This window comes from Schistocerca serialis, chromosome 2 (genome assembly GCF_023864345.2).
Source record: "Schistocerca serialis cubense isolate TAMUIC-IGC-003099 chromosome 2, iqSchSeri2.2, whole genome shotgun sequence".
In the NCBI taxonomy this organism is placed as follows: Eukaryota; Metazoa; Arthropoda; class Insecta; order Orthoptera; family Acrididae; genus Schistocerca; species Schistocerca serialis.
This window is the reverse complement of record NC_064639.1, coordinates 5,128,732-5,155,984: the sequence shown is the minus strand read 5'-3', so window position 1 is coordinate 5,155,984 and position 27,253 is coordinate 5,128,732.

Below are 27,253 nucleotides of genomic sequence, written 5' to 3'. Positions count from 1 at the left end.
CCCTTGGACCTTCTTATTGACGATGAACACAGAAATTGCATCGGAATTAAAAACAAAAGTCACAATGCCGACTTAAGTACAAGAAGACTGACTCTTCCTACTGTCTATGTTTTGAACCATTTCTGTGACACTAGTTATAGAGTCCGATGCTGCACTTCAGGTTTACTGTATCCCTTGGACCTTCTTATTGACGATGAAACACAGAAATTGCATCGGAATTAAATACAAAAGGCACAATGCCGACTTAAGTACAAGAAGACTGACTCTTCCTACTGACTATGCCTTGAACCATTCCTGTGACACTAGTTATAGATTCCGATGCTTCACTTCAGGTTGACTGTATCCCTCTGACCTTCTTATTGACGATGAAACACAGAAATTGCATCGCAATTAAACACAAAAGGGACAATGCCGACTTAAGTACCCGAAGACTGACTCTTCTTACTGTCAATGTTTGAACCATTCCTGTGACGATAGTTATAGATTCCCATGCTTCACTTCAGGTTTACTGTATCCCTCTGACCTTCTTATTGACGGTGAAACACAGAAATTGCATCGGAATTAAATACGAAAGGCACAATGCCGACTTATGTACAAGAAGACCGACACCTCTTACTGTCTATGTTTTGAACCATTCCTGTGACACTAGTTATAGATTCCGATGCTGCACTTCAGGTTTACTGTATCCCTTGGACCTTCTTATTGACGATGAACACAGAAATTGCATCGGAATTAAAAACAAAAGTCACAATGCCGACTTAAGTACAAGAAGACTGACTCTTCCAACTGTCTATGTTTTGAACCATTTCTTTGACACTGGTTATAGAGTCCGATGCTGCACTTCAGGTTTACTGTATCCCTTGGATCTTCTTATTGACTATGAAACACAGAAATTGCATCGGAATTAAATACAAATGGCACAATGCCGACTTAAGTACAAGAAGACTGACTCCTCCTACTGTCTATGGTTAGAACCATTCCTGTGACACTAGTTATAGATTCCGACGCTTCACTTCAGATTTACTGTATCCCTCTGACCTTATTGCCGATGAAACACAGAAATTGCATCGGAATTAAATACAAAAGGAACAATGGCGACTTAAGGAAAAGAAGACTGTCTCTTCTAACTGACTATGTTTTGAACCATTCCTGTGACACTAGATATAGATTGCGATGCTTCACTTCAGGTTTACTGTTTCCCTAGGACCTTCGTATTGACGATGAAACACAGAAATTGCATCGGAATTAAAAACAAAAGGCACAATGCCGACTTAAGTACAAGAAGACTGACTCTTCCTCCTGTCTATGTTTTGAACCATGTCTGTGACACTAGTTATAGAGTCCGATGCTGCACTTCAGGTTTACTGTATCCCTTGGACCTTCTTATTGACGATGAAACACAGAAATTGCATCGGAATTAAATACAAAATGCACAATGCCGACTTTAAAGACAAGAAGACTGAGTCTTCTTACTGTCAATGCTTTGAACCATTACTGTGACACTAGTTATGGATTCCGATGCTTCACTCCAGGTTTACTGTATCCCTTGGACCTTCGTATTGACGATGAAACACAGAAATTGCATCGGAATTATATACAAAAGGCACAATGCCGACTTAAGTACAAGAAGACTGACTCTTCTTATTGCCTATGTTTTGAACCATTCCTGTGGCACTAGTTGTAGATTCCGATGCTTCACTTCAGGTTTACTGTATCCCTTGGACCTTCTTATTGACGATGAAACACAGAAATTGCATCGGAATTAAATACAAAAGGCACAATGCCGACTTAAGTACAAGTAAAAAACTGACTCTTCTTACTATGATTGCACCACTCCTGTGACACTAGTTATAGATTCCGATGCTTCACTTCAGGTTTACTGTATCCCACTGTCCTTCTTATTGACGGTGAAACACAGAAATTGCATCGGAATTAAATACGAAAGGCACAATGCCGACTTAAGTGCTAGAAGACTGACTCTTCTTACTGACTATGTTATGAACCATTCCTTTGACACTAGTTATAGATTCCGATGCTTCACTTCAGGTTTACTGTATCCCGGTGACCTTCTTATTGACGATGAAACACAGAGATTGCATCGGAATGAAATAGAAATGGCACAATGCCGACTTAAGTACAAGAAGACTGACTCTTCTTACTGTCTATGTTTTGAACCATTCCTGTGGCACTAGTATTAGATTCCGATGCTTCACTTCAGGTTTACTGTTTCCCTTGGACCTTCTTATTGACGATGAAACACAGAAATTGCATCGGAATTAAATAGAAAAGGCACAATGCCGACTAAAGTACAAGAAGACTGACTCTTCTTACTGTCTATATTTTGAGCCATTCCAGTGACACTACTTATAGAATCCGATGCTTCACTTCAGGTTTACTGTATTCCTTGGACCTTCTTATTGTCGATTAAAACACATAAATTGCATCGGAATTAAATAGAAAAGGCACAATGCCGACTTAAGTACAAGAAGACTGACTCTTCTTACTGTCTATGTTTTGAACCATTACTGTGACACTAGCTATAGATTCCGATGCATCACTCCAGGTTTACTGTACCCCTTGGACCTTCTTATTGACGATGAAACACAGAAATTGCATCGGAATTAAATAGAAAAGGCACAATGCCTACTAAAGTACAAGAAGACTGACTCTTCTTACTGTCTATATTTTGAACCATTCCAGTGACACTACTTATAGATTCAGATGCTTCACTTTAGGTTTACTGTATACCTTGGACCTTCGTAGTGACGATGAAACACAGAAATTGCATCGGAATTAAATACAAAAGGCACAATGCCGACTGAAGTACAAGAAGACTGATTCATCCTACTGTCTATGTTTTGAACCATTCCTGCGACACTAGTTTTGGATTCCGATGCTTCACTTCAGGTTTACTGTATCACTCATACCTTCTAATTGACAATGAAACACAGAAATTGCATCGGAAATAAGTACAAAAGGCCCAATGCCGACTTAAGTACAAGAAGACTGACTCTTCCTACTGTCTATGTTTTGAACCATTCCTGTGACACTAGCTATAGATTCCGATGCTTCACTTCAAGTTTACTGTATCCCTCTGACCTTATTGCCGATGAAACACAGAAATTGCATCGGAATTAAATACAAAAGGCACAATGCCGACTCAAGGACAAGAAGACTGACTCTTCTTACTGACTATGGTTTGAACCATTCCTGTAACTCTATTTATAGATTCCGATGCTTCACTTCTGGTTTACTGTATCCCTCTGACCTTCTTATTGACGATGAAACACAGAAATTGCATCGGAATTAAATACAAAAGCCACAATGCCGACTTAAATACAAGAAGACTGACTCTTCTTACTGTCTATGTTTGGAACCATTCCTGTGACACCAGTTATTGATTCCGATGCTTCACTCCAGGTTTACTGTATCTCTTGGACCTTCTTATTGACGATGAAACACAGAAATTGCATTGGAATTAAATACAAAAGGCACAATGCCGACTTAAGTACAAGAAGAGTGACTCTTCTTACTGACTATGTCTTGAACCATTCCTGTGACACTAGTTATAGATTCCGATGCTTCACTTCAGGTGTACTGTATCCCTCTGACCGTCTTATTGACGATGAAACACAGAAATTTCATCGCAATTAAATACAAAAGGGACAATGCCGACTTAAGTACCCGAAGACTGACTCTTCTTACTGTCTATGTTTGAACCATTCCTGTGACACTAGTTATAGATTCCGATGCTTCACTTCAGGTTTACTGTATACCTTGGACCTTCTTATTGACGATGAATTACAGAAAATGCATCGGAATTAAATACAAAAGCCACAATGCCGACTTAAGTACAAGAAGGCTGATTCTTCCTACTGTCTATGTTTTGAACCATTCCTGTGACACTAGTTGTGGATTCCGATGCTTCACTGCAGGTTTACTGTATCCCTTGGACCTTCTTATTGACGATGAAACACAGAAATTGCATCGGAATTAAATATAAAAGGCACAATGCCGACTTAAGTACAAGAATACAAGAAGACTGACTCTTCTTCCTGTCTATGTTTGAACCATTCCTGTGACACTAGTTATAGATTCCGATGCTACACTTCCGGTTTACTGTATCCCTCTGACCTTCTTATTGACGGTGAAACACAGAAATTGCATCGGAATTAAATACGAAAGGCACAATGCCGACTTAAGTATAAGAAGACTGACTCTTCTTACTGACTATGTTTTGAACCATTCCTGTGACACTAGTTATAGTTTCCGATGCTTCACTTCAGGTTTACTGTATCCCTTGGACCTTCTTATTGACGATGAAACACAGAAAATGCATCGGAATTAAATACAAAAGGCACAATGCCGACTTAAGTACAAGAAGGCTGATTCTTCCTACTGTCTATGTTTTGAACCATTCCTGTGACACTAGTTGCGGATTCCAATGCTTCACTTCAGGTTTACTGTATCCCTCTGACCTTCTTATTGACGATGAAACACAGAAATTGCATCGGAATTAAATACAAAAGGCACAATGTCGACTTAAGTACAAGAAGAGTGTTTCTTCCTATTGACTATGTTTTGAACCATTCCTGTGACACTAGTTATAGATTGCGATGCTTCACTTCAGGTTTACTGTTTCCCTTGGACCTTCTTATTGACGATGAACACAGAAATTGCATCGGAATTAAAAACAAAAGTCACAATGCCGACTTAAGTACAAGAAGACTGACTCTTCCAACTGTCTATGTTTTGAACCATTTCTGTGACACTGGTTATAGAGTCCGATGCTGCACTTCAGGTTTACTGTATCCCTTGGATCTTCTTATTGACTATGAAACACAGAAATTGCATCGGAATTAAATACAAAAGGCACAATGCCGACTTAAGTACAAGAAGACTGACTCTTCTTACTGCCTATGTTATGAACCATTCCTGTGGCACTAGTTGTAGATTCCGATGCTTCACTTCAGGTTTTTCTGTATCCCTTGGACCTTCTTACTGACGATGAAACACAGAAATTGCATCGGAATTAAATACAAAAGGCACAATGCCGACTTAAGTACAAGAAAACTGACTCTTCTTACTATGATTGAACCATTCCTGTGACACTAGTTATAGATTCCGGAGCTTCATTTCAGGTTTACTGTATCCCACTGTCCTTCTTATTGACGGTGAAACACTGAAATTGCATCGGAATTAAATACGAAAGGCACAATGCCGACTTAAGTGCTAGAAGACTGACTCTTCTTACTGACTATGTTATGAACCATTCCTGTGACACTAGTTATAGATTCCGATACTTCACTTCAGGTTTACTGTATCCCTGTGACCTTCTTGTTGACGATGAAACACAGAGATTGCATCGGAATTAAATAGAAAAGGCACAATGCCGACTTAAGTACAAGAAGACTGACTCTTCTTACTGTCTATGTTTTGAACCATTCCTGTGGCACTTGTATTAGATTCCCATGCTTCACTTCAGGTTTGCTGTTTCCCTTGGACCTTCTTATTGACGACGAAACACAGAAATTGCATCGGAACTAAATAGAAAAGGCACAATGCCGACTAAAGTACAAGAAGACTGACTCTTCTGACTGTTTATATTTTGAAGCATTCCAGCGACACTACTTATAGATTCCGATGCTTTACTTAAGGTTTACTGTATTCCTTGGACCTTCTTATTGTCGATTAAAACACATAAATTGCATCGGAATTAAATAGAAAAGGCACAATGCCGACTTAAGTACAAGAAGACTGACTCTTCTTACTGTCTATGTTTTGAACCATTACTGTGACACTAGCTATAGATTCCGATGCTTCACTCCAGGTTTGCTGTACCCCTTGGACCTTCTTACTGACGATAAAACACAGAAATTGCATCGGAACTAAATACAAAAGGCACAATGCCGACTTAAGTACAAGAAGACTGACTCTTCTTACTGACTATGATTTGAACCATTCCTCTGACACTAGTTATAGATTCCGATGCTTCACTTCAGGTTTACTGTATCCCTTGGACCTTCTTATTGACGATGAATCACAGAAATTGCATCGGGATTAAATAGAAAAGGCACAATGACGACTTATGTACAAGAAGACTGACTCTTCTTACTGTCTATGTATTGTACCATTCTTGTCACACTAGTTATAAATTCCGATGCTTCACTCCAGGTTTACTGTATCCCTTGGACCTTCTTATTGACGATGAAACACAGAAATTGCATCGGAATTAAATAGAAAAGGCACAATGTCGACTTAAGTACAAGAAGACTGACTCTTCTTACTGATTATAGTTTGAACCATTCCTGTGACACTAGTTGTAGATTCCGATACTTTGCTTCAGGTTTACTGTGTACCTTGGACCTTCTTATTGACGATGAAACACAGAAATTGCGTAGGAATTAAATACAAAAGGCACAATGCCGACTTAAGTCCAAGCAGACTGACTCTTCTTACTATGTTTTGAGCCATTCCTGTTACACTAGTTATAGATTCCGATTCTTCACTTTAGGTTTACTGTATACCTTGGACCTTCTTAGTGACGATGAAACACAGATATTGCATCAGAAATAAATACAAAAGGCACAATGCCGACTAAAGTACAAGAAGACTGATTCATCCTACTGTCTATATTTTGAACCATTCCTGCGACACTAGTTTTGGATTCCGATGCTTCACTTCAGGTTTACTGTATCACTCATACCTTCTAATTGACAGTGAAACACAGAAATTGCATCGGAAATAAGTACAACAGGCACAATGCCGACTTAAGTACAAGAAGACTGACTCTTCCTACTGTCTATTTTTTGAACCATTCCTGTGACACTAGCTATAGATTCCGATTCTTCACTTCAAGTTTACTGTATCCCTCTGACCTAATTGCCGATGAAACACAGAAACTGCATCGGAATTAAATACAAAAGGCACAATGCCGACTTAAGGACAAGGAGACTCACTCTTCTTACTGACTATGGTTTGAACCATTCCTGTAACTCTATTTATAGATTCCGATGCTTCACTCCAGGTTTACTGTATCCCTTGGACCTTCTTATTGACGATGAAACACAGAAATTGCATCGGAATTAAATACAAAAGGCACAATGCCGACTTAAGTACAAGAAGACTGACTCTTCTTACGGACTATGTCTTGAACCATTCCTGTGACACTAGCTATAGATTCCGATGCTTCACTTCAGGTTTACTGTATCCCTCTGACCGTCTTATTGACGACGAAACACAGAAATTGCGTCGGAATTAAATACAAAAGGGACAATGTCGACTTAAGTACCCGAAGACTGACTCTTCTTACTGTCTATGTTTGAACCATTCCTGTGACACTAGTTATAGATTCCGATGCTTCACTTCAGGTTTACTGTATCCCTCTGACCTTCTTATTGACGATGAAACACAGAAATTGCATCGGAATTAAATACAAAAGGCACAATGTCGACTTAAGTACAAGAAGAGTGTCTCTTCTTACTGACTATGTTTTGAACCATTCCTGTGACACTAGTTATAGATTGCGATGCTTCACTTCAGGTTTACTGTTTCCCTTGGACCTTCTTATTGACGATGAACACAGAAATTGCATCGGAATTAAAAACAAAAGTCACAATGCCGACTTAAGTACAAGAAGACTGACTCTTCCTACTGTCTATGTTTTGATCCATTTCTGTGACACTAGTTATAGAGTCCGATGCTGCACTTCAGGTTTACTGTATCCCTTGGACCTTCTTATTGACGATGAAACACAGAAATTGCATCGGAATTAAATACAAATGTCACAATGCCGACTTAAGTACAAGAAGACTGACTCTTCTTACTGACTATGTCTTGAACCATTCCTGTGACACTAGTTATAGATTCCGATGCTTCACTTCAGTTTGACTGTATCCCTCTGACCTTCTTATTGACGATGAAACACAGAAATTGCATCGGAATTAAATACAAAAGGGACAATGCCGACTTAAGTACCCGAAGACTGACTCTTCTTACTGTCAATGTTTGAACCATTCCTGTGACGATAGTTATAGATTCCCATGCTTCACTTCAGGTTTACTGTATCCCTCTGACCTTCTTATTGACGGTGAAACACAGAAATTGCATCGGAATTAAATACGAAAGGCACAATGCCGACTTAAGTACAAGAAGACCGACTCTTCTTCCTGTCTATGTTTTGAACCATTCCTGTGACACTAGTTATAGATTCCGATGCTGCACTTCAGGTTTACTGTATCCCTTGGACCTTCTTATTGACGATGAACACAGAAATTGCATCGGAATGAAAAACAAAAGTCACAATGCCGACTTAAGTACAAGAAGACTGACTCTTCCAACTGTCTATGTTTTGAACCATTTCTGTGACACTGGTTATAGAGTCCGATGCTGCACTTCAGGTTTACTGTATCCCTTGGATCTTCTTATTGACTATGAAACACAGAAATTGCATCGGAATTAAATACAAAAGGCACAATGCCGACTTAAGTACGAGAAGACTGACTCCTCCTACTGTCTATGGTTAGAACCATTCCTGTGACACTAGTTATAGATTCCGATGCTTCACTTCAGATTTACTGTATCCCTCTGACCTTATTGCCGATGAAACACAGAAATTGCATCGGAATTAAATACAAAAGGAACAATGGCGACTTAAGGAAAAGAAGACTGTCTCTTCTAACTGACTATGTTTGAACCATTCCTGTGACACTAGATATAGATTGCGATGCTTCACTTCAGGTTTACTGTTTCCCAAGGACTTTCTTATTGACGATGAAACACAGAAATTGCATCGGAATTAAAAACAAAAGGCACAATGCCGACTTAAGTACAAGAAGACTGACTCTTCCTCCTGTCTATGTTTTGAACCATGTCTGTGACACTAGTTATAGAGTCCGATGCTGCACTTCAGGTTTACTGTATCCCTTGGACCTTCTTATTGACGATGAAACACAGAAATTGTATCGGAATTAAATACAAAATGCACAATGCCGACTTTAAAGACAAGAAGACTGAGTCTTCTTACTGTCAATGCTTTGAACCATTACTGTGACACTAGTTATGGATTCCGATGCTTCACTCCAGGTTTACTGTATCCCTTGGACCTTCGTATTGACGATGAAACACAGAAATTGCATCGGAATTAAATACAAAAGGCACAATGCCGACTTAAGTACAAGAAGACTGACTCTTCTTACTGCCTATGTTTTGAACCATTCCTGTGGCACTAGTTGTAGATTCCGATGCTTCACTTCAGTTTTACTGTATCCCTTGGACCTTCTTATTGACGATGAAACACAGAAATTGCATCGGAATTAAATACAAAAGGCACAATGCCGACTTAAGTACAAGAAAACTGACTCTTCTTACTATGATTGAACCATTCCTGTGACACTAGTTATAGATTCCGATGCTTCACTTCAGGTTTACTGTATCCCACTGTCCTTCTTATTGACGGTGAAACACAGAAATTGCATCGGAATTAAATACGAACGGCACAATGCCGACTTAAGTGCTAGAAGACTGACTCTTCTTACTGACTATGTTATGAACCATTCCTTTGACACTAGTTATAGATTCCGATGCTTCACTTAAGGTTTAGTGTATCCCGGTGACCTTCTTATTGACGATGAAACACAGAGATTGCATCGGAATTAAATAGAAATGACACAATGCCGACTTAAGTACAAGAAGACTGACTCTTCTTACTGTCTATGTTTTGAACCATTCCTGTGGCACTAGTATTAGATTCCGATGCTTCACTTCAGGTTTACTGTTTTCCTTGGACCTTCTTATTGACGATGAAACACAGAAATTGCATCGGAATTAAATAGAAAAGGCACAATGCCGACTAAAGTACAAGAAGACTGACTCTTCTTACTGTCTATATTTTGAACCATTCCAGTGACACTACTTATAGATTCCGATGCTTCACTTCAGGTTTACTGTATACCTTGGACCTTCGTAGTGACGATGAAACACAGAAATTGCATCGGAATTAAATACAAAATGCACAATGCCGACTTAAAGACAAGAAGACTGGGTCTTCTTACTGTCAATGCTTTGAACCATTACTGTGACACTAGTTATGGATTCCGATGCTTCACTCCAGGTTTACTGTATCCCTTGGACCTTCGTATTGACGATGAAACACAGATATTGCATCGGAATTAAATACAAAAGGCACAATGCCGACTTAAGTACAAGAAGACTGACTCTTCTTACTGTCTATGTTTGAACCATTCCTGTGAGACTAGTTATAGATTCCGATGCTACACTTCCGGTTTACTGTATCCCTCTGACCTTCTTATTGACGGTAAAACACAGAAAAATCCATCGGAATTAAATACGAAAGGCACAATGCCGACTTACGTACAAGAAGACTGACTCTTCTTACTGACTATGTTTTGAACCATTTCTGTGGCAATAGTTATAGTTTCCGATGCTTCACTTCAGGTTTACTGTATCCCTTGGACCTTCTTATTGACGATGAAACACAGAAATTGCATCGGGATTAAATAGAAAGGCACAATGACGACTTAAGTACAAGAAGACTGACTCTTCTTACTGTCTATGTATTCTACCATTCCTGTGACACTAGTTATAGATTCCGATGCTTCACTTCAGGTTTACTGTATCCCTCTGACCTTATTGCCGATGAGACACAGAAATTGCATCGGAATTAAATACAAAAGGCACAATGGCGACTTAAGGAATAGAAGACTGACTCTTCTAACTGACTATGTTTTGAACCATTCCTGTGACACTAGTTATAGATTGCGATGCTTCACTTCAGGTTTACTGTTTCCTTTGGACCTTCTTATTGACGATGAAACACAGAAATTGCATCGGAATTAAAAACAAAAGGCACAATGCCGACTTAAGTACAAGAAGACTGACTCTTCCTACTGTCTATGTTTTGAACCATTTCTGTGACACTAGTTATAGAATCCGATGCTGCACTTCAGGTTTACTGTATCCCTTGGACCTTCTTATTGACGATGAAACACAGATATTGCATCGGAATTAAATACAAAAGGCACAATGCCGACTTAAAGACAAGAAGACTGACTCTTCTTACTGTATATGCTTTGAACCATTACTGTGACACTAGTTATAGATTCCGATGCTTCACTCCAGGTTTACTGTATCCTTTGGACCTTCTTATTGACGATGAAACACAGAAATTGCATCGGAATTAAATAAAAAAGGCACAATGCCGACTTAAGTACAAGAAGACTGACTCTTATTACTGTCTATGTTTGAACCATTCCTGTGACACTAGTTATAGATTCCGATGCTACACTCCCGGTTTACTGTATCCCTCTGACCTTGTTATTGACGGTGAAACACGGAAATTGCATAGGAATTAAATACGAAAGGCACAATGCCGACTTAAGTACAAGAAGACTGACTCTTCTTACTGACTATGTTTTGAACCATTCCTGTGACACTAGTTATAGTTTCCGATGCTTCACTTCAGGTTTACTGTATCCCTTTTACCTTCTTATTGACGATAAAGCACAGAAATTGCACCGGGATAAAATAGAAAAGGCACAATGACGTCTTAAGTACAAGAAGACTGACTCTTCTTACTGTCTATGTATTCTACCATTCTTGTGACACTAGTTAAAGATTCCGATGCTTCACTCCAGGTTTACTGTATCCCTTGGACCTTCCTATTGACGATGAAACACAGAAATTGCAACGGAATTAAATAGAAAAGGCACAATGCCGACATAAGTACAAGAAGACTGACTCTTCTTACTGATTATAGTTTGAACCACTCCTGTGACACTTGTTATAGTTACCGATACTTTACTTCAGGTTTACTGTGTACCTTGGACCTTCTTATTGACGATGAAACACAGAAATTGCATCGGTATTAATTACAAAAGGCACAATGGCGACTTAAGTACAAGCAGACTGACTCTTCTTACTGTGTCTTGAACCATTCCTGTGATTCTAGTTATAGATTCCGATGCTTCACTTCAGGTTTACTGTATCTCTTGGACCTTCTTATTGACGATGAAACACAGAAATTGCATCGGGATTGAATAGAAAAGGCACAATGACGACTTAAGTACAAGAAGACTGATTCTTCTTTCTGTCTATGTATTGTACCATTCTTGTGACACTAGTTATAGATTCCGATGCTTCACTCCAGGTTTACTGAAACCCTTGGACCTTCTTATTGACGATGAAACACAGAAATTGCATCGGAATTAAATAGAAAAAGCACAATGCCGACTTAAGTACAAGAAGACTGACTCTTCTTACTGATTATAGTTTGAACCATTCCTGTGACACTAGTTATAGATTCCGATACTTTACTTCAGGTTTACTGTGTACCTTGGACCTTCTTTTGACGATGAAACACAGAAATTGCACGGAATTAAATACAAAAGGCACAATGGCGACTTAAGTACAAGCAGACTGACTCCTCTTACTATGTTTTGAACCAATCCTGTGACACTAGTTGTAGATTCCGATGCTTCACTTTAGGTTTACCGTATACCTTGGACCTTCTTAGTGACGAAGAAACACAGAAATTGCATCGGAATTAAATACAAAAGGCACAATGCCGACTTAAGTACAAGAAGACTGACTCTTCTTACTGACTATGTTTGAACCATTCCTGTGAAACTAGTTTTAGATTCCGATGCTTCACTTCAGGTTTACTGTATCCCCCTGACCTTCTTATTGACGATGAAACACGGAAATTGCATCGGAATTAAATACAAAAGGGACAATGCCGACTTAAGTACAAGAAGACTGACTCTTCTTACTGACTATGTTTTGAACCATTCCTGTGGCACTAGTTTTAGATTCCGATGCTTCACTTCAGGTTTACTGTTTCCCTTGGACCTTCTAATTGACGATGAAACACAGAGATTGCATCGGAATTAAATAGAAAAGGCACAATTTCGACTTAAGTACAAGCAGACTGACTCTTCTTACTATGTTTTGAACCATTCCTGCGACACTAGTTTTGGATTCCGATGCTTCACTTTAGGTTCACTGTATAACTCTAACCTTCTAATTGACAATGAACCACAGAAATTGCATCGGAAATAAGTACAAAAGGCACAGTGCCGACTAAAGTACAAGAAGACTGACTCTTCCTACTATCTATGTTTTGAACCATTCCTGTGACACTAGTTATAGATTCCGATGCTTCACTTCAGGTTTACTGTATCCTTTGGACCTTCTCATTGACGATGAAACACAGAAATTGCATCGGGATTAAATAGAAAAGGCACAATGACGACTTAAGTACAAGAAGACTGACTCTTCTTACTGTCTATGTATTCTACCATTCTTGTGACACTAGTTATAGATTCCGATGCTTCACTCCAGGTTTACTGTATCCCTAGGACCTTCTTATTGACGATGAAACACAGAAATTGCATCGGAATTAAATAGAAAAGGCACAATGCTGACTTAAGTACAAGAAGACTAACTCTTCTTACTGATTATAGTTTGAACCATTCCTGTGACACTAGTTATAGATTCCGATACTTTACTTCTGGTTTACTGTGTACCTTGGACCTTCTTATTGACGACGAAACACAGAAATTGCATCGGAATTAAATACAAAAGGCACAATGGCGACTTAAGTACAAGCAGACTGACTCTTCTTACTATGTTTTGAACCATTCCTGTGACACTAGTTATAGATTCCGATGCTTCACTTTAGGTTTACTGTATACCTTGGACCTTCTTAGTGACGAAGAAACACAGAAATTGCATCGGAATTAAATACAAAAGGCACAATGCCGACTGAAGTACAAGAAGACTGACTCTTCCTACTGTCTATGTTTTGAACGATTCCTGCGACACTAGTTTTGGATTCCGATGCTTCACTTTAGGTTTACTGTATCACTCTGACCTTCTAATTGACAATGAACCATAGAAATTGCATCGGAAATAAGTACAAAACGCACAATGCCGACTTAAGTACAAGAAGACTGACTCTTCCTACTGTCTATGTTTTGAACCATTCCTGTGACACTAGTTATAGATTCCGATGCTTCACTTCAGGTTTACTGTATCCTTCTGACCTTATTGCCGATGAAACACAGAAATTGCATCGGAATTAAGTACAAAAGGCACAATGTCGACTTAAGGACAAGAAGACTGACTCTTCTTACTGACTATGTTTTGAAGCATTCCTGTGACTCTAGTTATAGAATCCGATGCTTCACTTCAGGTTTACTGTATCCCTCGGACCTTCTTATTGACGATGAAACACAGAAATTGCATCGCAATTAAATACAAAAGCCACAATGCCGACTTAAATACAAGAAGACTGACTCTTCTTACTGTCTATGTTTTTAACCATTCCTGTGACACTAGTTCTTGATTCCGATGCTTCACTCCAGGTTTACTGTATCCCTTGGACCTTCTTATTGACGATGAAACACAGAAATTGCATCGGAATTAAATACAAAAGGCACAATGCCGACTGAAGTACAAGAAGACTGACTCTTCCTACTGTCTATGTTTTGAACGATTCCTGCGACACTAGTTTTGGATTCCGATGCTTCACTTTAGGTTTACTGTATCACTCTGACCTTCTAATTGACAATGAACCATAGAAATTGCATCGGAAATAAGTACAAAACGCACAATGCCGACTTAAGTACAAGAAGACTGACTCTTCCTACTGTCTATGCTTTGAACCATTCCTGTGACACTAATTATAGATTCCGATGCTTCACTTCTGGTTTACTGTATCCTTCTGACCTTATTGCCGATGAAACACAGAAATTGCATCGGAATTAAGTACAAAAGGCACAATGTCGACTTAAGGACAAGAAGACTGACTCTTCTTACTGACTATGTTTTGAAGCATTCCTGTGACTCTAGTTATAGAATCCGATTCTTCACTGCAGGTTTACTGTATCCCTCGGACCTTCTTATTGACGATGAAACACAGAAATTGCATCGCAATTAAATACAAAAGCCACAATGCCGACTTAAATACAAGAAGACTGACTCTTCTTACTGTCTATGTTTTTAACCATTCCTGTGACACTAGTTATTGATTCCGATGCTTCACTCCAGGTTTACTGTATCCCTTGGACCTTCTTATTGAGGATGAAACACAGAAATTGCATCGGAATTAAATACAAAAGGCACAATGCCGACTTAAGTACAAGAAGACTGACTCTTCTTACTGACTATGTTTGAACCATTCCTGTGACACTAGTTTTAGATTCCGACGCTTCACTTCAGATTTATTGTATCCCCCTGACCTTCTTATTGACGATGAAACACAGAAATTGCATCGGAATTAAATACAAAAGGCACAATGGCGACTTAAGTACAAGCAGACTGACTCTTCTTACTATGTTTTGAACCATTCCTGTGACACTAGGTATCGATTCCGATGCTTCACTTCAGGTTTACTGTATCCCTTGGACCATCTTATTGACGATGAAACACAGAAATTGCATCGGGATTAAATAGAAAAGGCACAATGACGACTTAAGTACAAGAAGACTGACTCTTCTTTCTGTCTATGTATTCTACCATTCTTGTGACACTAGTTATAGATTCCGATGCTTCACTCCAGGTTTACTGTATCCCTTGGACCTTCTTATTGACGATTAAACACAGAAATTGCATCGGAATTAAATAGGAAAAGCACAATGCCGACTTAAGTACAAGAAGACTGACTCTTCTTACTGATTATAGTTTGAACCATTCCTGTGACACTTGTTATAGATTCCGATACTTTACTTCAGGTTTACTGTGTACCTTGGACCTTCTTATTGACGATGAAACACTGAAATTGCATCGGAATTAAATACAAAAGGCACAATGGCGACTTAAGTACAAGCAGACTGACTCTTCTTACTATGTTTTGAACCTTTCCTGTGACACTAGGTATAGATTCCGATGCTTCACTTCAGGTTTACTGTATCCCTTGGACCTTCTTATTGACGATGAAACACAGAAATTGCATCGGGATTAAATAGAAAAGGCACAATGACGACTTAAGTACAAGAAGACTGACTCTTCTTTCCGTCTATGTATTCTACCATTCTTGTGACACTAGTAATAGATTCCGATGCTTCACTCCAGGTTTACTGTATCCCTTGGACTTTCTTATTGACAATGAAACACAGAAATTGCATCGGAATTAAATATAAAAGGCACAATACCGTCTTAAGTACAAGAAGACTGACTCTTCTTACTGTCTACGTTTGAACCATTCCTGTGACACTAGTTATAGATTTCGATGCTACACTTCCGGTTTACTGTACCCCTCTGACCTTCTTACTGACGGTGAAACACAGAAATTGCATCGGAATTAAATACGAAAGGCACAATGCCGACTTAAGTATAAGAAGACTGACTCTTCTTACTGACTATGTTTTGAACCATTCTTGTGTCACTAGTTATAGTTTCCGATCCTTCACTTCAGGTTTACTGTATCCCTTGGACCTTCTTATTGACGATGAAACACAGAAAATGCATCTGAATTAAATACAAAAGGCACAATGCCGACTTAAGTACAAGAAGGCTGATTCTTCCTACTGTCTATGCTTTGAACCATTCCTGTGACACTAGTTATAGATTGCGATGCTTCACTTCAGGTATACTGTTCCCCTTGGACATTCTTATTGACGATGAAACACAGAAATTGCATCGGAATTAAAAACAAAAGGCACAATGCCGACTTAAGTACAAGAAGACTGACTCTTCCTCCTGTCTATGTTTTGAACCATTTCTGTGACACTAGTTATAGAGTCCGATGCTGCACTTCAGGTTTACTGTATCCCATGGACTCTCTTATTGACGATGAAACACAGATATTGCATCGGAATTAAATACAAAAGGTACAATGCCGACTTAAAGACAAGAAGACTGACTCTTCTTACTGTCTATGCTTTGAACCATTACTGTGACACTAGTTATAGATTCCGATGCTTCACTCCAGGTTTACTGTATCCCTTAGACCTTCTTATTGACGATGAAACACAGAAATTGCATCGGAATTAAATACAAAAGGCACAATGCCGACTTAAGTACAAGAAGACTGACTCTTCTTACTGACTATGTTTTGAACCATTCCTCTGCCACTAGTTTTAGTTTCCGATGCTTCACTTCAGGTTTACTGTATCCCTCTGACCTTATTGCCGAAGAAACACAGAAATTGCATCGGAATTAAATACAAAAGGCACAATGGCGACTTAAGTACAAGCAGACTGACTCTTCTTACTATGTTTTGAACCATTCCTGTGACACTAGTTATAGATTCCGATGCTTCACTTCAGGTTTACTGTATCATTTGGGCCTTCTTATTGACGATGAAACACAGAAATTGCATCGGAATTAAATACAAAAGGCACAATGACGACTTAAGTACAAGAAGACTGACTCTTCCTACTGTCTATGTATTCTACCATTCTTGTGACACTAGTTATAGATTCCGATTCTTCACTCCAGGTTTACTGTATCCCTAGGACCTTCTTATTGACGATGAAACACAGAAATTGCATCGGAATTAAATAGAAAAGGCACAATGCTGACTTAAGTACAAGAAGACTAACTCTTCTTACTGATTATAGTTTGAACCATTCCTGTGACACTAGTTATAGATTCCGATACTTTACTTCAGGTTTACTGTGTACCATGGACCTTCTTATTGACGACCAAACACAGAAATTGCATCGGAATTAAATACAAAAGGCACAATGGCGACTTAAGTACAAGCAGACTGACTCTTCTTACTATGTTTTGAACCATTCCTGTGACACTAGGTATAGATTCCGATGCTTCACTTCAGGTTTACTGTATCCCATGGACCTTCTTATTGACGATGAAACACAGAAATTGCATCGGGATTAAATAGAAAAGGCACAATGACGACTTAAGTACAAGAAGACTGACTCTTCTTTCTGTCTATGTATTCTACCATTCTTGTGACACTAGTTATAGATTCCGATGCTTCACTCCAGGTTTACTGTATCCCTTGGACCTTCTTATTGACGATGAAACACAGAAATTGCATCGGAATTAAATAGGAAAAGCACAATGCCGACTTAAGTACAAGAAGACTGACTCTTCTTACTGTTTATAGTTTGAACCATTCCTGTGACACTAGTTATAGATTCCGATACTTTACTTCAGGTTTACTGTGTACCTTGGACCTTCTTATTGACGTTGAAACACTGAAATTGCATCGGAATTAAATACAAAAGGCACAATGGCGACTTAAGTACAAGCAGACTGACTCTTCTTACTATGTTTTGAACCATTCCTGTGACACTAGGTATAGATTCCGATGCTTCACTTCAGGTTTACTGTATCCCTTGGACCTTCTTATTGACGATGAAACACAGAAATTGCATCGGGATTAAATAGAAAAGGCACAATGACGACTTAAGTACAAGGAGACTGACTCTTCTTTCTGTCTATGTATTCTACCATTCTTGTGACACTAGTAATAGATTCCGATGCTTCACTCCAGGTTTACTGTATCCCTTGGACTTTCTTATTGACAATGAAACACAGAAATTGCATCGGAATTAAATATAAAAGGCACAATACCGACTTAAGTACAAGAAGACTGACTCTTCTTACTGTCTATGTTTGAACCATTCCTGTGACACTAGTTATAGATTCCGATGCTACACTTCCGGTTTACTGTATCCCTCTGACCTTCTTATTGACGGTGCAACACAGAAATTGCATCGGAATTAAATACGAAAGGCACAATGCCGACTTAAGTATAAGAAGACTGACTCTTCTTACTGTATATGTTTTGAACCATTCCTGTGACACTAGTTATAGTTTCCGATGCTTCACTTCAGGTTTACTGTATCCCTTGGACCTTCTTATTGACGATGAAACACAGAAAATGCATCTGAATTAAATACAAAAGGCACAATGCCGACTTAAGTACAAGAAGGCTGATTCTTCCTACTGTCTATGTTTTGAACCATTCCTGTGACACTAGTTATAGATTGCGATGCTTCACTTCAGGTATACTGTTTCCCTTGGACATTCTTATTGACGATGAAACACAGAAATTGCATCGGAATTAAAAACAAAAGGCACAATGCCGACTTAAGTACAAAAGACTGACTCTTCCTCCTGTCTATGTTTTGAACCATTTCTGTGACACTAGTTATAGAGTCCGATGCTGCACTTCAGGTTTACTGTATCCCATGGACCTTCTTATTGACGATGAAACACAGATATTGCATCGGAATTAAATACAAAAGGTACAATGCCGACTTAAAGACAAGAAGACTGACTCTTCTTACTGTCTATGCTTTGAACCATTGCTGTGACACTAGTTATAGATTCCGATGCTTCACTCCAGGTTTACTGTATCCCTTGGACCTTCTTATTGACGATGAAACACAGAAATTGCATCGGAATTAAATACAAAAGGCACAATGCCGACTTAAGTACAAGAAGACTGACTCTTCTTACTGACTATGTTTGAACCATTCCTGTGGATCTAGTTTTAGATTCCGATGCTTCACTTCAGGTTTACTGTATCCCCCTGACCTTCTTATTGACGATGAAACACAGAAATTGCATCGGAATTAAATACAAAGGGGACAATGCCGACTTAAGTACAAGAAGACTGACTCTTCTTACTGACTATGTTTTGAACCATTCCTGTGGCACTAGTTTTAGATTCCGATGCTTCACTTCAGGTTTACTGTTTCCCTTGGACCTTCTTATTGACGATGAAACACAGAGATTGCATCGGAATTAAATAGAAAAGGCACATTGCCGACTTAAGTACAAGAAGACTGACTCTTCTTACTGTCTATGTTTTGAACCATTACTGTGGCACTAATTTTAGATTCCGATGCTTCACTTCAGGTTTACAGTTTCCCTTGGACCTTCTTATTGACGATGAAACACCGAAATTGCATCGGAATTAAATAGAAAAGGCACAATGCCGACTTAAGAACAAGAAGACTGACTCTTCCTACTGTGTATGTTTGAACCATTTCTGTGACACTAGTTATAGAGTCCGATGCTTCACTTCAGGTTTACTGAATCCCTTGGAATTTCTTATTGACGATGAATCACAGAAATGGCATCGGAATTAAATACAAAAGGCACAATGCCGACTAAAGTACAAGAAGACTGACTCTTCCTACTGTCTATGTTTTGAACCATGTCTGTGACACTAGTTATAGAGTCCGATGCTGCACTTCAGGTTTACTGTATCCCTTGGATCTTCTTATTGACGATGAAACACAGAAATTGCATCGGAATTAAATACAAAATGCACAATGCCGACTTAAAGACAAGAAGACTGACTCTTCTTACTGTCAATGCTTTGAACCATTACTGTGACACTAGTTATAGATTCCGATGCTTCACTCCAGGTTTACTGTATCCCTTGGACCTTCGTATTGACGATGAAACACAGAAATTGCATCGGAATTAAAAACAAAAGGCACAATGCCGACTTAAGTACAAGAAGACTGACTCTTCTTACTGACTATGTTTGAACCATTCCTGTGGATCTAGTTTTAGATTCCGATGCTTCACTTCAGGTTTACTGTATCCCCCTGACCTTCTTATTGACGATGAAACACAGAAATTGCATCGGAATTAAATACAAAAGGGACAATGCCGACTTAAGTACAAGAAGACTGACTCATCTTACTGACTATGTTTTGAACCATTCCTGTGGCACTAGTTTTAGATTCCGATGCTTCACTTCAGGTTTACTGTTTCCCTTGGACCTTCTTATTGACGATGAAACACAGAGATTGCATCGGAATTAAATAGAAAAGGCACATTGCCGACTTAAGTACAAGAAGACTGACTCTTCTTACTGTCTATGTTTTGAACCATTCCTGTGGCACTAATTTTAGATTCCGATGCTTCACTTCAGGTTTACAGTTTCCCTTGGACCTTCTTATTGACGATGAAACACAGAAATTGCATCGGAATTAAATAGAAAAGGCACAATGCCGACTTAAGAACAAGAAGACTGACTCTTCCTACTGACTATGTTTGAACCATTTCTGTGACACTAGTTATAGAGTCCGATGCTTCACTTCAGGTTTACTGAATCCCTTGAAATTTCTTATTGACGATGAATCACAGAAATGGCATCGGAATTAAATACAAAAGGCACAATGCCGACTTAAGTACAAGAAGACTGACTCTTCTTACTGTCTATGTTTGAACCATTCCTGTGATATTAGTTATAGATTCCGATATTACACTTCCGGTTTACTATATCCCTTGGACCTTCTTATTGACGGTGAAACACAGAAATTGCATCGGAATTAAATACGAAAGGCACAATGCCGACTTAAGTACAAGAAGACTGACTCTTCTTACTGACTATGTTTTGAACCATTCCTGTGCCACTAGTTTTAGTTTCCGATGCTTCACTTCAGGTATACTGTATCCCTCTGACCTTATTGCCGATGAAACACAGAAATTGCATCGGAATTAAATACAAAAGGCACAATGGCGACTTAAGGAAAAGAAGACTGTCTCTTCTAACTGACTATGTTTGAACCATTCCTGTGACACTAGTTATAGATTGCGATGCTTCACTTCAGGTTTACTGTTTCCCTTCGACCTTCTTATTGACGATGAAACACAGAAATTGCATCGGAATTAAAAACAAAAGGCACAATGCCGACTTAAGTACAAGAAGACTGACTCTTCCTACTGTCTATGTTTTGAACCATTTCTGTGACACTAGTTATAGAGTTCGATGCTGCACATCAGGTTTACTGTATCCCTTGGACCTTCTTATTGACGATGAAACACAGAAATTGCATCGGAATTAAAAACAATAGGCACAATGCCGACTTAAGTACGAGAAGACTAACTCTTCCTACTGTCTATGTTTTGAACCATTTCTGTGACACTAGTTATAGAGTCCGATGCTGCACTTCAGGTTTACTGTATCCCTTGGACCTTCTTATTGACGATGAAACACAGATATTGCATCGGAATTAAATACAAAAGGCACAATGCCGACTTAAAGACAAGAAGACTGAGTCTTCTTACTGTCTATGCTTTGAACCATTACTGTGACACTAGTTATAGATTCCGATGCTTCACTTCAGGTTTACTGTATCCCTTGGACCTTCTTATTGACGGTGAAACACAGAAATTGCATCGGATTTAATACGAAAGGCACAATGCCGACTTAAGTACAAGAAGACTGACTCTTCCTACTGTCTATGTTTTGAACCATTTCTGTGACACTAGTTATAGAGTCCGATGCTGCACATCAGGTTTACTGTATCCCTTGGACCTTCTTATTGACGATGAAACACAGAAATTGCATCGGAATTAAAAACAATAGGCACAACGCCGACTTAAGTACAAGAAGACTGACTCTTCTTACTGTCTATGTTTGAAGCATTCCTGTGACACTAGTTATAGATTCCGATGCTACACTTCCGGTTTACTGTATCCCTATGACCTTCTTATTGACGGTGAAACACAGAAATTGCATCGGAATTAAATAGAAAAGGCACAATGCCGACTTAAGTACAAGAAGACTGACTCTTCTTACTGATAATAGTTTGAACCATTCCTGTGACACTAGTTATAGATTCCGACACTTTACTTCAGGTTTACTGTGTACCTTGGACCTTCTTATTGACGATGAAACACAGAAATTGCATCGGAATTAAATACAAAAGGCACAATGGCGACTTAAGTACAAGCAGACTGACTCTGCTTACTATGTTTTGAACCATTCCTGTGACACTAGTTATAGATTCCGATGCTTCACTTCAGGTTTACTGTATCCTTTGGACCTTCTTATTGACGATGAAACACAGATATTGCATCGGAATTAAATACAAAAGGCACAATGACGACTTAAGTACAAGAAGACTGACTCTTCCTACTGTCTATGTATTCTACCATTCTTGTGACACTAGTTATAGATTCCGATGCTTGACTCCAGGTTTACTGTATCCCTAGGACCTTCTTATTGACGATGAAACACAGAAATTGCATCGGAATTAAATAGAAAGAGCACAATGCTGACTTAAGTACAAGAAGACTAACTCTTCTTACTGATTACAGTTTGAAAAATTCCTGTGACACTAGTTATAGATTCCGATACTTTACTTCAGGTTTACTGTGTACCTTGGACCTTCTTATTGACGACCAAACACAGAAATTGCATCGGAATTAAATACAAAAGGCACAATGGCGACTTAAGTACAAGCAAACTGACTCTTCTTACTATGTTTTGAACCATTCCTGTGACACTAGTTATAGATTCCGATGCTTCACTTTAGGTTTACTGTATACCTTGGACCTTCTTAGTGACGAAGAAACACAGAAATTGCATCGGAATTAAATACAAAAGGCACAATGCCGACTGAAGTACAAGAAGACTGACTCTTCCTACTGTCTATGTTTTGAACCATTCCTGCGACACTAGTTTTGGATTCCGATGCTTCACTTTAGGTTTACTGTATCACTCTGACCTTCTAATTGACAATGAACCATAGAAATTGCATCGGAAATAAGTACAAAACGCACAATGCCGACTTAAGTACAAGAAGACTGACTCTTCCTACTGTCTATGTTTTGAACCATTCCTGTGACACTAGTTATAGATTCCGATGCTTCACTTCAGGTTTACTGTATCTTTCTGACCTTATTGCCGAAGAAACACAGAAATTGCATCGGAATTAAATACAAAAGGCACAATGTCGACTTAAGGACAAGAAGACTGACTCTTCTTACTGACTATGTTTTGAAGCATTCCTGTGACTCTAGTTATTGATTCCGATGCTTCACTCCAGGTTTACTGTATCCCTTGGACCTTCTTATTGACGATGAAACACAGAAATTGCATTGGAATTAAATACAAAAGGCACAATGCCGACTTAAATACAAGAAGACTGACTCTTCTTACTGTCTATGTTTTTAACCATTCCTCTGACACTAGTTATTGATTCTGTTGCTTCACTCCAGGTTTACTGTATCCCTTGGACCTTCTTATTGACGATGAAACACAGAAATTACATCGGAATTAAATACAAAAGGCACAATGCCGACTTAAGTACAAGAAGACTGACTCTTCATACTGACTATGTTTGAACCATTCCTGTGAAACTAGTTTTAGATTCCGACGCTTCACTTCAGGTTTACTGTATCCCCCTGACCTTCTTATTGACGATGAAACACAGAAATTGCATCGGAATTAAATACAAAATAGACAATGCCGACTTAAGTACAAGAAGACTGACTCTTCTTACTGCCTATGTTTTGAACCATTCCTGTGGCACTAGTTTCAGATTCCGATGCTTCACTTCAGGTTTACTGTTTCCCTTGGACCTTCTTCTTGACGATGAAACACAGAGATTGCATCGGGATTAAATAGAAAAGGCATAATGACGACTTAAGTACAAGAAGACTGACTCTTCTTTCTGTCTATGTATTCTACCATTCTTGTGACACTAGTTATAGATTCCGATGCTTCACTCCAGGTTTACTGTATCCCTTGGACCTTCTTATTGACGATGAAACACAGAAATTGCATCGGAATTAAATAGAAAAAGCACAATGCCGACTTAAGTACAAGAAGACTGACCCTTCTTACTGATTATAGTTTGAACCATTCCTGTGACACTAGTTATAGATTCCGATACTTTACTTCAGGTTTACTGTGTACCTTGGACCTTCTTATTAACGATGAAACACAGAAATTGCATCGGAATTAAATACAAAAGGCACAATGGCGACTTAAGTACAAGCAGACTGACTCTTCTTACTATGTTTTGAACCATTCCTGTGACACTAGTTGAAGATTCCGATGCTTCACTTTAGGTTTACCGTATACCTTAGACCTTCTTAGTGACGAAGAAACACAGAAATTGCATCGGAATTAAATACAAAAGGCACAATGCTGACTGAAGTACAAGAAGGCTGACTCTTCCTACTGTCTATGTTTTGAACCATTCCTGCGACACTAGTTTTGGATTCCGATGCTTCACTTTAGGTTTACTGTATCACTCTGACCTTCTAATTGACAATGAACCATAGAAATTGCATCGGAAATAAGTACAAAAGGCACAATGCCGACGTAAGTACAAGAAGACTGACTCTTCCTACTAACTATGTTTTGAACCATTCCTGTGACACTAGTTATAGATTCCGATGCTTCACTCCAGGTTTACTGTATCCTTCTGACCTTATTGATGATGAAACACGGAAATTGCATCGGAATTAAATACAAAAAGCACAATGTCGACTTAAGGACAAGAAGACTGACCCTTCTTCCTGTCTATGTTTATAACCATTCCTGTGACACTAGTTATTGATTCCGATGCTTCACTCCAGGTTTACTGTATCCCTTGGACCTTCTTATTGACGATGAAACACAGAAATTGCATTGGAATTAAATACAAAAGGCACAATGCCGATTTAAGTACAAGAAGACTGACTCTTATTACTGACTATGTTTGAACCATTCCTGTGACACTAGTTTTAGATTCCGATGCTTCACTTCAGGTTTACTGTATCCCCCTGACCTTCTTATTGACGATGTAACACAGAAATTGCATCGGAATTAAATACAAAAGGGACAATGCCGACTTAAGTACAAGAAGACTGACTCTTCTTACTGACTATGATTTGAACCATTCCTGTGGCACTAGTTTTAGATTCCGATGCTTCACTTCAGGTTTACTGTTTCCCTTGGACCTTCTTATTGACGATGAAACACAGAAATTGCATCGGAATTAAATACAAAAGGCACAATGCCGACTTAAGTACAAGAAGACTGATTCTTCCTACTGTCTATGTTTTGAACCATTCCTGCGACACTAGTTTTGGATTTCGATGTTTCACTTTAGGTTTACTGTATCACTCTGACCTTCTAATTGACAATGAACCATAGAAATTGCATCGGAAATAAGTACAAAAGGCACAATGCCGACGTAAGTACAAGAAGACTGACTCTTCTTACTGTCAATGCTTTGAACCATTACTGTGACACTAGTTATAGATTCCGATGCTTCACTCCAGGTTTACTGTATCCCTTGGACCTTCGTATTGACGATGAAACACAGAAATTAAATCGGAATTAAATACAAAAGGCACAATGCCGACTTAAGTACAAGAAGACTGACTCTTCTTACTGTCTATGTTTGAACCATTCCTGTGACACTAGTTATAGATTCCGATGCTACACTTCCCGTTTACTGTATCCCTCTGACCTTCTTATTGACGGTGAAACACAGAAATTGCATCAGAATTAAATACGAAAGGCACAATGCCGACTTAAGTACAAGAAGACTGACTCTTCATACTGACTATGTTTGGAACCATTCCTGTGACACTAGTTTTAGTTTCCGATGCTTCACTTCAGGTTTACTGTTTCCCTTGGACCTTCTTATTGACGATGAAACACAGAAATTGCATCGGGATTAAATAGAAAGGCACAATGACGACTTAACTACAAGAAGACTGACTCTTCTTACTGTTTATGTATTCTACCATTCCTGTGACACTAGTTATAGATTCCGATGCTTCACTACAGGTTTACTGTATCCCTCTGACCTTATTGCCGAAGAAACACAGAAATTGCATCGGAATTAAATACAAAAGGCACAATGGCGACTTAAGGAAGAGAAGACTATCTCATCTAACTGACTATGCTTTGAACCATTCCTGTGACACTAGTTATAGATTGCGATGCTTCACTTCAGGTTTACTGCTTCCCTTCTACCATCTTATTGATGATGAAACACAGAAATTGCATCGGAATTAAAAACAAAATGCACAATGCCAACTTAAGTACAAGAAGACTGACTCTTCCTACTGTCTATGTTTTGAACCATTTCTGTGACACTAGTTATAGAGTCCGATGCTGCACTTCAGGTTTACTGTATCCCTTGGACCTTCTTATTGACGATGAAACACAGAAATTGCATCGGGATTAAATAGAAAAGGCACACTGACGACTTAAGTACGAGAAGACTGACTCTTCTTACTGTCTATGTAATTTATCATTCTTGTGACACTAGTTATAGATTCCGATGCTTCACTCCAGGTTTACTGTATCCCTTGGACCTTCTTATTGACGATGAAAATCAGAAATTGCATCGGAATTAAATAGAAAAGGCACAATGCCGACTTAAGTACAAGAAGACTGACACTTCTTACTGATTATAGTTTGAATCATTCCTGTGACACTAGTTATAGATTCCGATGCTTTACTTCAGGTTTACTGTATACCTTGGACCATCTTATTGACGAT